We start from the raw sequence: 13,062 nt of genomic DNA, 5'->3' as shown, positions 1-13,062 counted from the left end.
TGAAAATGCATGAGCAAAACCGAAAGTTTCTGTGATGACTGCCCTTGTACTGTTCACCATGTAACTTATTCACAATGTAAGAATTTGTTCTCCATGTAAGAACTAGTTCGTTATGCTTCAGAAGATTGGAGACTGATGAAAATTAGGCTTGGTGTGGATTGATGATTGTGCATTGAGCACTGACCCCCCTATACAGAATTTTATTTTTATTGTTGTTAACAACCATTTGATCAATAAGTGTGAGAGATGCCCTCTGAAAAAAAATTAAAAAGTACAGACTTCCAATTGTAAAATAAATAAGTAACTATGATTTAACGTATACCATAAGGAATATAGTCAAAATATTGTAACAACTTTGTATGGTGATAGCTGGTAGCTAGAATTATCATGTGTATAAATGTTGAATTACTGTGTTGTACACCTGAAACTAATGTAATACTGTGTGTCAACTACCCTTCAATAAAAAATAATTATCTACAAAAAATAAAAAAATAAAAATAAAAATAAAAATCCCACCACAGTCGTGATTCGGTTCTAAGCAATCATGCAGTCCTACTATACCCATGTCTTCCAAAAACACCTTTTAACAGCAAGCAAAGCTGCCGGTGATGCACGTAGTTTCTGTCCCAGTGACACATCAGGTACGCAGGTGTGTACTGAGTACCACGGAATCTCCAACATGCACTTCCATCATATTCCACTTGTCTTCCCTTAGGTTCCACTTAGTTATTTTTTAAAAAGTCTGCTACTGGATTGTGTTGACAAGAAAATTCACATTAGCAGTACCATTGTAAATGTAATGAAAAGAGATATTGGGAATCATAATAAACTGATAACATTAAACCAGAGGCCAGAGTTAAATCTCACCTTCCTGACCTGCCAGATGTAAAAGTGGAAAGGAAACCTCATTTCCAACCCCTGCTGACTCCTCAGAGGTGCTTCTCCGTGGGCTCAGGGGTGGGGCAGGTGTTTGTGGGCCGCCCTACTCAGGGCCTGCGGAGGACGGCCACAGGCGAGGAGCACACCTGCCATCCCTAGGGTGGCCCATGGTCAGCTGCTAGCTACCGGGACCAGGACAGGATTTACCAGTTGTCTTGTTTCTAGATTCTCCCCCTGAAAGGCATTGAACTAGAAACTTTTATTTCTGGCCCTACCTGAATCTACCAAAGTAACACACTTGATGATTTTCTTCCTGAAAATTATGAGTGAAAAGGCTTCCTTTTCTCTTGGGTAGGAACATGGTGGGCCCACTACTGGCCAACCAGCCACAAGAGGAAGTGGGTCCTGCCAGGGTTTCCTTGCCTTCCAATTTCTCAAAAAAAGGGAGAAATCTGTACCTTAAATAAAAGCAACCCACTTAAATTACTTTAGAATTCTGTGCCATACAAACGCCCAGAGCCAATATGGCCTGTGTTCTGTGACCACCTACCTCCTGCCCTGTCCACTTCTGAGAACAGCCCCACGCCCACACTGGGCCTGCAGGCCATGAGATGCTCTGTCCTGCCTGTGTAGGGGCAATTATGCACACTCATGCTATCTGTATCTGTCTCTGGGTGGGCTTTCTGGCCCTCTCACTTGTATGAACTGCAGGGAGGGTAGGAAAGGGGCTGCACCTTTCAGAGCCTGTAGCTGCGAGTGCTGCCTGGGCCTCACAGGGCAGGCTCAGAGTGAGCGACTTCCAGGACAAAAAATGAACAACAAGATGGGATAAGGCGGAATGGTTCTGAACGGGAGGCTCAAACGCTGCCCCATGTACTTCCACCCTGGCTCAGGACGAACATCTAAGGCACCGGATAATGGTAGGCTGAATCCGTGGGTACTCCCATGGAGCTTCTGTTTCTGAATGGTTAAGTGAAATCAAGAAAACTAAGTTAAATACTAGGATCCGCTTTTTATAGGTCATCAGCTTCCAGAGAAATTGCTGATGTAATAAATATATTATTTTGAGAGGGCATATCTTATATATATTGATCAAATGGTAGTGAACAACAATAAAACTCTGTATAGGGGACTCAATGCACAATCATCAATCAACCCGAAGCCTAATTCTCAACAGTCTCCAATCTTCTAAAGTATAATGAACAAGATCTTACATGGTGAACAAATTCTTACATAGTGAATAAGTTCTTACATGGTGAACAGTGCAAGGGCAGTCATAACAGAAACTTTCGTTTTGATAATTCATTATGAACCATAAACTATCATGTCAAATATGAATATTCGTTTGATTTTTATACATGATTTATATGTGGAACCCACATTTCTCCCTTTATTATTATTATTATTATCATTTTAAATAAAATGCTGAAGTGGTAGGTACATGTAAGATAAAGGTAGAAAACTTAGATTAGTGTTGTAAGGGAGCAAATGTAGATCAGGTGTGTGACTGTAGACTATGTGTTAATCCAAGCTAGACAAGGGCAATAAAATATCCATGGATGTAGAAGATTTCTCTCAAAACAGGGCGGGAGAGGTTTTAAGCCTCACCCCTGTTGATCCCCAATTTCTCACCTGATGGCCACTCTGCCACTGTGCCTGTCTTAGGTTGTACCTCCCTTGAGGAAACTTACCCGTCACTGGCTAACCAGTCATCTTCCGTGGCCATACAGGGAGATGTAAAGTTGGTAATTTAGAGAGAATTATTATTGTTTGAGAAGGTTAGCTTTTTACTTCTATGCAGATTTATGCCCTGTGGCTTCTATGCCTAGCATTTGTCTTGAGGTATCTTTAGCACTTGGAGGAATTATGATACTCGGTAAATTTGATATGAGGCATGAATTCTATTTAAGGATTGTAATTAGGAAGGAAGAAGAAAAGCTATAGAGGTACCAGATGGAATAAAACATGGGGAGATTGATTATTTCTTTGACATATCTTCTTGTAGAGTAATTTAAGCATTATAGGTTTTAAACTACTAATTAAATTGCACACACATTAACATAATAGGAATACAGTTACATAACCAAAGCAGATGTACAATTACCAGCCATCTCCAGTGAGGCCAAGAAATCCAGTTAGGCACCCTAGGCATTTGTGAAAATTTGTTTTTGATATGATGGATATTGTCCAACTGTACTTGAACAGTCTGAGAGAAATCAGAAAAATTAAAACAGCCCTTTCTTGGGAACTGTTCACTTCCCATATATTCTTTTAACAGTAGATTGTCTATAGTTGTGAGATTTTGGAAAGCTACAACTTTCACTTCTCCTAAATCTTGGATGACTTCCAACAGTGTAGGTCCAGTCAAATTTGTTGTTTTACTGTATGCACAGGCCAGCTTAGATATATCCTTCTTCAATACAATGGAAAGTCCAGGAACCAGTGGGATCAATGCAGCTCCAACTGCAGCATCGCCTGGATCTTTGTTGAGGTTTTCTGATCATCATCTTCTGGTATGACTCTTCCAGAGAGTGATGTTGGAAGTTCGTCTTCATATCGTATCTTAGTTCATTTTCTGGGTAGACACATTAGGCTTTAATCCTCTGCATAAATACAAACAGACCCTTTGCCCACACTTTGATCTGCCCTTTATCCCATTGTGTAGAACTCATCGGAGTTCACCAAACAGGAACTGCTGTTTTTTTTTTAAGAGAAAAGAATATTATCGTAAAAGTGTACATCCGTAGCCAATCATCTGACACACTTTAAGTGATCAAAGTTAAGGACATTTAAACAATGCATTAATTGTTGATTTACAGTTAGTTTTATCCTATCATGTAGTAATCCCCCTTTTCTTTTTTTTGTTATCTTTAATGTACACTTACATGAAGAATATTATGTTTACTAGGCTCTCCCCTATACCAGGTCCCCGCTATAAACCCCTTTCCAGTCACTGTCCATCAGCATAGCAAAACGTTGAAGAATCACTACTTGTCTTCTCTGTGTTGTAGAGCCCTCCCCTTTCTCCCACCCCCCTATGCATGCTGATCTTAATACCCCCCTTCTTCCTCCCAACCCTTATCCCTCCCTACCCACCCATCCTCCTCAGTCCCTTTCCTTTTGATACCTGTTAGTCCACTCTTGGGTTCTGTGATTCCGCTGTTGTTTTGTTCCTTCAGTTTTTCCTTTGTTCTTATACTCCACAGATGAGTGAAATCATTTGGTATTTCTCTTTCTCTGCTTGGCTTGTTTCACTGAGCATAATACCCTCCAGCTCCATCCATGTTGCTGCAAATGGTAGGATTTGCCCTCTTATGGCTGAGTAGTATTCCATTGTGTATATGTACCACATCTTATTTAGCCATTCATCTACCGATGGACATTAAGTTGTTTCCAATTCTTGGCTATTGTAAATAGTGCTGTGATACACATAGGGGTGCATCTGTCTTTCTCCATCTTGATTGCTGCATTCTTAAGGTAAATTTCTAGGAATGGAATTCCTGGGTCAAATGGTAAGTCTGTTTTGAGCATTTTGATGAACCTCCATACTGCTTTCCACAATGGTTGAACTAACTTACATTCCCACCAGCAGTGTAGGAGGGTTCCCCTTTCTCCACAGCCTCGCCAACATTTGTTGTTTGTCTTTTGGATGGCAAATATCCTTACTGGTGTGTGGTGATGCCTCACTGTAGTTTTAATTTGCATTTCTCTGATAATTAGTGATGTGGGGCATCTTTTGATGTTTCTGTTGGCCATCTGTATTTCTTTTCTAGAGAACTGTCTGTTCAATTCCTCTACCCATTTTTTAATTGGATTATTTGATTTTTGCTTGTTGAGACGTGTGTACTCTTTATATATTTTGGACGTCAAATCTTTATCCGATCTATCATTTACAAATATATTCTCCTATACTGTAGGGATCATTTTTGTTCTGTTGATGGTGTCTTTTGCTGTACAGAAGCTTTTCAGCTTAATAAAGTCCCACTTGTTCATTTTTGCTGTTGTTTTACTTGACCGGGGAGATATGTTCAAGAGGTCTCTCATGTTTATGTCTAAGAGGATTTTGCCTATGTTTTTTTCCACGAGTATAATGGTTTCATGGTGTACATTCAGATTTTTGATCCATTTTGAATTTACTTTTGTATATGGAGTTAGACAATGGTCCAGTTTCATTCTCCTACATGTAGCTGTCCAGTTTTACCAGCACCATCTGTTGAAGAGACTGTCATTTCGCCATTGTGTCCATGACACCTTTATTAAATATTAATAGACCATATATGTTTGGATTAATGTCTGGAGTCTCTAGTCTGTTCCACTGGTCTGTGGCTCTGTTCTTGTGACAGTACCAAATTGTCATGATTACTATGGCTTTATAGTAGGGCTTGAAATTTGGGAGTGAGACCCCACTTCTTTATTCTTCTTTCTCAGGTTTGCTTTGGCTATTCGTGGTCTTTGGTGGTTCCATATGAATTTTTGAATTATTTGTTCCAGTTCATTGAAGAATGTTGCCGTGAATTTGATAGTGATTGCATCAAATCTGTATATTGCTTTGGGCAGGATGGCCATTTTGACGATATTAATTCTTCCTATCCACGAGCATGGGAGGAGTTTCCATTTGTTAGTGTCCCTTTTAATTTCTCTTAAGAGTGACTTGTAGTTTTCAGAGTATAGGTGATTCACGTCTTTGGATAGATTTATTCCATGGTTTTTTATTCTTTTTATGCAATTGTGAATGGAATTGCTTTCCTGATATCACTTTCTATTGGTTCATTGTTCGTGTATGGGAAAGCTACAGATTTCTGTGTGTTAATTTTTATCCTGCAACTTTGCTGTATTCCGATATCAGTTCTAGTAATTTTGGGGTGGAGTGTTTATGGTTTTTTATGTACAATATCACGTCATCTGCAAATGGTGACAGTTTAACTTCTTCTTTATCAATCTGGATTCCTTGTATTTCTTTGTTTTGTCTGATTGCCATGGCTAGGACCTCCAGTACTATGTTAAATAGCAGTGGGGAGAGTGGGCATCCCTGTCTAGTTCCCGATCTCAGAGGAAAAGCTTTCAGCTTCTCGCTGTTCAGTATAATGTTGTCTGTGGGTTTTTCATAGATGGCCTTTATTATTTGAGGTACTTGCCATCTATTCCCATTTTGCTGAGAGTTTTTATCTTGAATGGATGCTAAATTTTGTCGAATGTTTTTTCAGCTATTGAGATGATCATGTGGTTTTCGTCTTTCTTTTTGTTGATGTGGAGGATGATGTTGATGGATTTTCGAATGTTGTATCATCCTTGCATCCCTGGGATGAATCCCACTTTGTCATGGTGTATGATCCTTTTGATATACTTTTGTATTCGGTTTGCTAATATTTTATTAAGTATTTTTGCATGTACATTCATCAGCGATATTGGTCTGTAATTTTCTTTTTTGGCTGGGTCTTTGCCTGGTTTTGGTATTAGGGTGATGTCAGCTTCATAGAATGAGTTTGGGAGTATTCCCTCCTCTTCTATTTTTTGGAAAACTTTAAGGAGAATGGGTATTATGTCTTCTCTGTGTGTCTGCTAAAATTCCGAGGTAAATCCGTCCTGCACGGGTATTTTGTTCTTTGGTAGTTTTTTTATTACCATTTCAATTTCTTTGCTCGTAATTGGTTTGTTTGACTTTTGTGTTTCTTCCTTGGTCAGTCTTGGAAGGTTGTATTTTTCTAGGAAGTTGTCCATTTCTTCTAGGTTTTTCAGCTTGTTGGCATATAGATTTTCATAGTAGTATTTAATAATTCTTTGTATTTCTGTGGAGTCTGTCATGATCTTTCCATTCTCATTTGTGATTCTGTTGGATTGTGTTGATTCTCTTTTTATCTTAATAACTTTGGCTAGTGGTTTATCTATTTTGTTTTTGTCAAATAACCACCTCTTGGTTCCATTGATGTTTGCTATTGTTTTACTCTTCTCAATTTTGTTTATTTCTTCGCTGATCTTTATTATGTCCCCCTTCTGCTGACTTTAGGTCTCATTTGTTCTTCTTTTTCGAATTTTGGTAATTGTGATGTTAGACTATTCATTTGAGATTTTTCTTGCTCCTTCAAGTGTGCCTGGATCGCTATATACGTTCCTCTTAAGACTGCTTTTGCTGCGTCCCACAGAAGTTGGGGCTTAGTGTTGTTGCTGTCATTTGTTTCCATATATTGATGGATCTCCATTTTGATTTCGTCATTGATCTATTGATTATTTAGGAGCGTGTTGTTTAGCCTCCATGTGTTTGTGAGCCTCTTTGCTTTCTTTGTACAGTTTATTTCTAGTTTTATGTCTTTGTGGTCTGAAAAGTTGGTTGGTAGGATTAAAATCTTTTGGAATTTTCTGAGGCTCTTTTTGTTGTCTAGTATGTGGTCTATTCTGGAGAATGTTCCATGTGTACTTGAGAAGAATGTATATCCTGTTCCTCTTGGATGTAGAGTTCTCTAGAAGTCTATTAGGTCCATTTGCTCTACTGTGTTGTTCAGTGCTTCCGTGTAATTACTTATTTTCTGCCCGGTAGATCTATCCTTTGGGGTGAGTGGTGTGTTGAATTCTCCTGGGATGAATGCATTGCAGTCTATTTCCCCCTTTAGTTCTGTTAGTATTTGTTTCACATATGCTTGTGCTCCTGTGTTTGGTGCATATATATTTAGAATGGTTATATCCTCTTCTTGGACTGAGCCCTTTATCATTATGCAGTGTCCTTCTTTATCTCTTGTTACTTTCTTTGTTTTGATTTCTATTTTGTCTATTAGTACTGTAACCCCTGCTTTCTTCTCGCTGTTGTTTGCTTGAAATATGTTTTTCCAGCCCTTGACTTTTAGTCTGTACATGTCTTTGGGTTTGAGGTGGGTTTCTTGTAAGCAGCATATAGATGGGTCTTGCTTTTTTATCCATTCTATTACTCTATGTCTTTTGATTGGTGCATTCAGCCCATTAACATTTAGGGTGAATATTGAAAGATATGTACTTATTGCCATTGCAGGCTTTAAATTCATTGTTACCTAAGGTTCAAGGTTAGCCTCTTTAGTATCTTACTGCCTAAATTAGCTCGCTTACTGAGCTGTTATATACACTGTCTGGAGATTCTTTTCTTCTCTCCCTTTTTGTTCCTCCTCCTCGATTCTTCATATGTTGTGTGTTTTGTGCTGTGCTCTTTCTAGGAGTGCTCCCATCTAGAGCAGTCCCTGTAAGATGTTCTGTAGAGGTGGTTTGTGGGAAGCAATTTCCTTCAGGTTTTGTTTGTCTGGGAATTGTTTAATCCCACCGTCATATTTTAATGATAGTCGTGCTGGATACAGTATCCTTGATTCAAGGCACTTCTGTTTCATTGTATTAAATATATCATGCCATTCTCTTCTTTTCTGTAGGGTTTCTGTTGAGAAGTATGATGTTAGCCTGATGGGTTTTCCTTTATAGGTGACCTTTTTCTCTCTAGCTGCCTTAAAACTTTTTCTTTGTCCTTGATCTTTGCCATATTAATTATTATGTGTCTTGGTGTTGTCCTCCTTGGATCCTTTCTGTTGGGGGTTCTGTGTATTTCTGTGGTCTGTTCGATTATTTCCTCCCACAGTTTGGGGAAGTTTTCAGCAATTATTTCTTCTAAGATACTTTCCATCTCTTTTCCTCTCTCTTCTTCTTCTGAAACCCCTATAATACGGATATTGTTCCTTTTGGAGTGGTCACACAAATTTCTTAACATTGTTTCATTCCTGGAGATCCTTTTATCTCTCTCTCTGTCAGCTTCTATGCATTCCTCTTCTCTGGTTTCAGTTCCATCAATGGCCTCTTGCATCTTATCCATTCTTCTTATAAACCCTGTCAGAGTTTGTTTCATTTCTGCAATCTCCTTTCTGGCATCTGTGATCTCCCTCTGAACTTCATCCCATTTCTCTTGCGTATTTCTCTGCATCTCTGTCAGCATGTTTATGACTCTCATTTTGAATTCTTTGTCAGGAAGACTGGTTAAGTCTGTGTGTTGTCTCTGTGATCTTTGCCTGTAGCTTTGCCTTTTCATGTTGATAGTAATAGTTTGCAGAGCTGGAACGAGTGACGGCTTGAAGAACTTCCCTTATTTTTGGTTTGTGGCCCTCCTCTCCTGGGATAACAGCGACCTCTAGTGGCTTGTGCTGGGCAGCTGCGTGCAGACAGGGTTTCTGCTTCCTGCCTGGCTGCTATGGAGTTTATCTCCACTGTTACTGTTGGCATTTCCTGGTTCGGGCCCATGCTCCAAAGTGGTGGAGTGGCATTTGAGAGCGAGCGTCCTGGAGGCTATTTATCTCCATAAGGGGCCTCCCAGCTCCCTGCAGCCCAGGGATTAGACTGCCCTGCGATCCCCGGATTCTCTAGCTCTGATTAAGTTTCCCACCCTGCCCCTGTAAGACTTCCATAAAGCACCCGCCAAACCAAACAACGACGACAGAAAAAAAAAATTAATTAAAAAAAAAAATGTGGCCGCTCGTTTTTCTTTATTCTCCGGTGCCAGCCTCAGGCATCTGCTCACCGGTCTTGCTGCCCTCTTTCCCTAGCATTGGGGTCCCTATCCCTTTATGACTTCCAAAAAGCGCTAGCCAAAACAAAACAGGGAAAAAAAAAATTTCACTTGCTTTTCTTATGTCCTCCGGGGCCCGGCCTCCGGTGCCCGCTCACTATTCTTGCTGCCCTGTTTTCCTAGTATCCAGGGCCCTGCACTCTGGCCCGGATGGCTGGGGCTGGGTGTTTGGCAGTCCTGCGCTCCGTCTCCATCCCGCTCTGCCTATTCTTCTCCCGCCGGGAGTTGGGGGGATGGGCGCTCGGCTCCCACTGGGCCGTGGCTTGTTTCTTTCCACCTTCGTGAAGTGCTGGGTTCTCTCTGGTGCGGATGTGGTCAGGATATTGTCCTGTGTCCTGTTGTCTTTATTCTAGGAGGGGTTGTCTTTGATATATTTTCATTGATATATGTGGTTTCGGGAGGGGATTTCCACAGCTCTACTCATGCCACCATCTTCCGCCCTTCTCCAATGTGCCATGCTTTAGATTAACCTCATGCTAGTTACATAATTTGAGTAAATACGATTTCTACTCTATTAACGACAGGTTTTAAAGAATTGTGTAAAAAAATACTTTCTGACATTCAAAAGTTTTTGAGTGTCCTGATGAATCTGAAATAAGAGGTTAAATTGTTTTCTTTGTCACATTTAAGCAGAGTAGGGGAGTGATAATCTAAAATCTAGGATTTATTAATAGTTAATACCTCCTTTCAGATATAATAACATAGTGTATGATGTGAAATAGTTTAAAATATAAATTTAAAAATCACATCTTTTAAGATATACATTCTTATATTTTGTCCTGAGGCATTCCCCAATAAAAGAGGAAGATCTGTTTTCTTATATTCACTTCACTTATCAGGCATCTATTTTTAAATATATATATTAGAGTTCATACTATGAAAATTAAAAATACAGTATTTTTAAATCTCACTATTGTCTCTAGACAGGCTTGCTGAATTTATTATGGTCAAAGATACTGTCTCTGAAGTGCTTGTAAATGCACACCTGCAAATTGCACATTCTGGACAATCAAACTTCTGTAACTATAACAACAATGATCAGATAATACGTCTTTTGAGAAGGCACAGACACACAAAGTGTATTCAAGATAAATTTGCCCCATTTCAGATGACAATACATTTTTATTTCATTTAGGAAAAAGGATGATAAATTCACTTTGTTTTTAGTGCCAACTGCGTATGAAAAGAAAATTTCTGAATTAGATAGATATCAGCATAACTGACACATTTCTTAATGGCACATTTACCGAAACACTACAATTTTAAGAATAAAGCAAGCTAAACAGCTGTTAAAAAGGAAAAGAAAAAAAGCTTACTTCACCTGTACTTGTTTGTGTTCCAGTGAGAACCAGTGGGAGAGACATTCATAACCTCCTGATAAAATCTACAACTGGCAGAGCACACAAGAGCCTTTCTTCAGGGCTCACTAAGGAACTCACCGGTTCTACAATGGGATGGTCATGGGTTCAACAACCATCTCAGACAGAGACAGGGATGTGCTCTATCAACCCAGTGCCACAGGAGCAGTGAGGAGGGCCCACAGCAGGCTCACTGGAAGGTTGTCCCACTTCCCATGCTCTCTTGTGACACTTCACTGATAGAATGGTACAAGGAGCAAGAAAAGAATGAGGCCCGAGTGAACAGTGGCAGCCATGGGTTCTCAGTGAGCCACAGCAAACCTGGTTTCCCACAAAACTTTTAAAGACATTCTTTCTAAGACTATGAGTTGCTGCAGCTGTGGAAAATGACCACAAGCTCCTTCTAAAAATGTCTTTTAAGCCTGAGGGTAGCCTCTGGGCAGTTTCCTCATTTAGTGGATAAGGACCATTAATGCTATATTTCATTTTATGGAATCTGAGTATAGAAGGAAAACGCAGTTGGCAGTTCTAATCCTGGTAGGATATGTGCGATGTAGTTGTCTGAAACAGCATCATTCAGCAATTTTTATGCCAAATACAAAAAAAAGGATATGCTGCTGAGGATTTTAAATTTCCAATTCAAACCCTACTGGTACAATATGGAAGAGCAAGCAGGTGTGTCTATAAGCACCAACTGAAATTGCATGGGAAAAGTTTTCTTGTGCTCAAAAGGAAAATAAACCAGTAATAAAATTTTAAGAAATATCAGAGGAGTAAGTGGAAAGAACAAAATCAATTAAGAAAGATAATCTCTTGGCTATTGACATTTATGTCCTTCTTAAACCACAGTAATTTAGTAAAATAGGATTCTTTGCCTTCCTCTCACTGCTCACACAACTGAACAGCTCTGTAGAGAACCGTATTTACATGTCTAAAACAATATAAATATAACATGTATTGAATTTTTACTTTATAATAGTTATTAGTTACAGAAGAGAATGAGACTTAAAAACTAACCATTTTCCGTGTATAAATCAAATGGGTGAGATGAGAGAAGTTCTCAGAATGCAAATTTGTCATCTTTTAAAGAAAGAAGTAAATACTGTCCAAATTTAAAATCAAGGATTATAGACACTAGTATGAGGGACAGGGTGATCACAAAACTGCAAGCAGTACCTCATGAAGAAGATACATCTTAGGGACCTGGGAGAGGTCACATGAAAATAGGGGCAAAGGAAAACTTACTCGTTACCTTTGATCCTCCTGTCAACAGGCTTTACTGGGTGAACATTGGCATTAACATGGCCCTAGTATCTTAAGCGTTCTCTTTCCTTTTCATTCACTTTGCTGCATAAGGCTAAGAATGAGAGAAAAATTTTAATGGAAAGAAAATCACCAGTTTGGATTACATAAGATAAATGGCTGGAAGCGCAACCGGGGTGGCCTTACAATATTCACAGCACAAGGCATTGTTCTAAAGAAAGACATGGCCCAGGGCCTCATCACTGTATAACACTGTGGCAGACATCAAAGTAAAGTGAATATGGAAGACTAAACATTCGGACAGAAGGTAAGAGAAGTGAAGACCTCCTTGATTAGTTAAGTGATGTTTTAGACAGACTAATACTGATTTTTAAATTCAGATCACATTTCCTAAGAAAATATTAACTGCAGGATATGCGAGCTTCTAATTGAGGCAATTTCACAAACAGATTTCATCATAAAAACCAGAAGGTTCAGTAAGCTTGCTTTGGAGACACTTGGCTCTGACTGCTATTAGAACAAGTGTGCAAATGCTGGATGAGGCGAGACCCAAAAGAACTGGATACACACACTCAGCTGAAAACACCTGTAGCTATTGCCCCTTCACATAACAATTTTTGTTGAGTACATTCTGTGTTTCTAACATCACAACAGGTGACAGACACTACAGTAAAGACACCACAGAGCCAGCTGAGGACAAGCACAAGGCAATCAGAGCCTAGCTGAAGGCAAAGACACGAAAAAAACACTCCAAGATAATAAATGTCCTAAGAGTAATAAGGTTTTCTGGGCACAGGGGAGAGAGAAATAATGAGAGTCCTGGTCAATTAGAGGAAGATCAACAACAAGGCCTGCTCAAATTGGGTTTTGAGACAGAAACAGTACCGACTTATGCATTAGGTGAAAAGACAGGATTTGGCAACCAACTGGGTAATGAGGTGAGGCAAATGGGGTGGGGCTACTTTCAGGGCTTCACTCTGTAGATGTAGCCATTAACCC

This window comes from Manis pentadactyla, chromosome X (assembly GCF_030020395.1).
Source record: "Manis pentadactyla isolate mManPen7 chromosome X, mManPen7.hap1, whole genome shotgun sequence".
Classification (NCBI taxonomy): Eukaryota; Metazoa; Chordata; class Mammalia; order Pholidota; family Manidae; genus Manis; species Manis pentadactyla.
Note: the sequence above shows the minus strand (reverse complement) of the source record.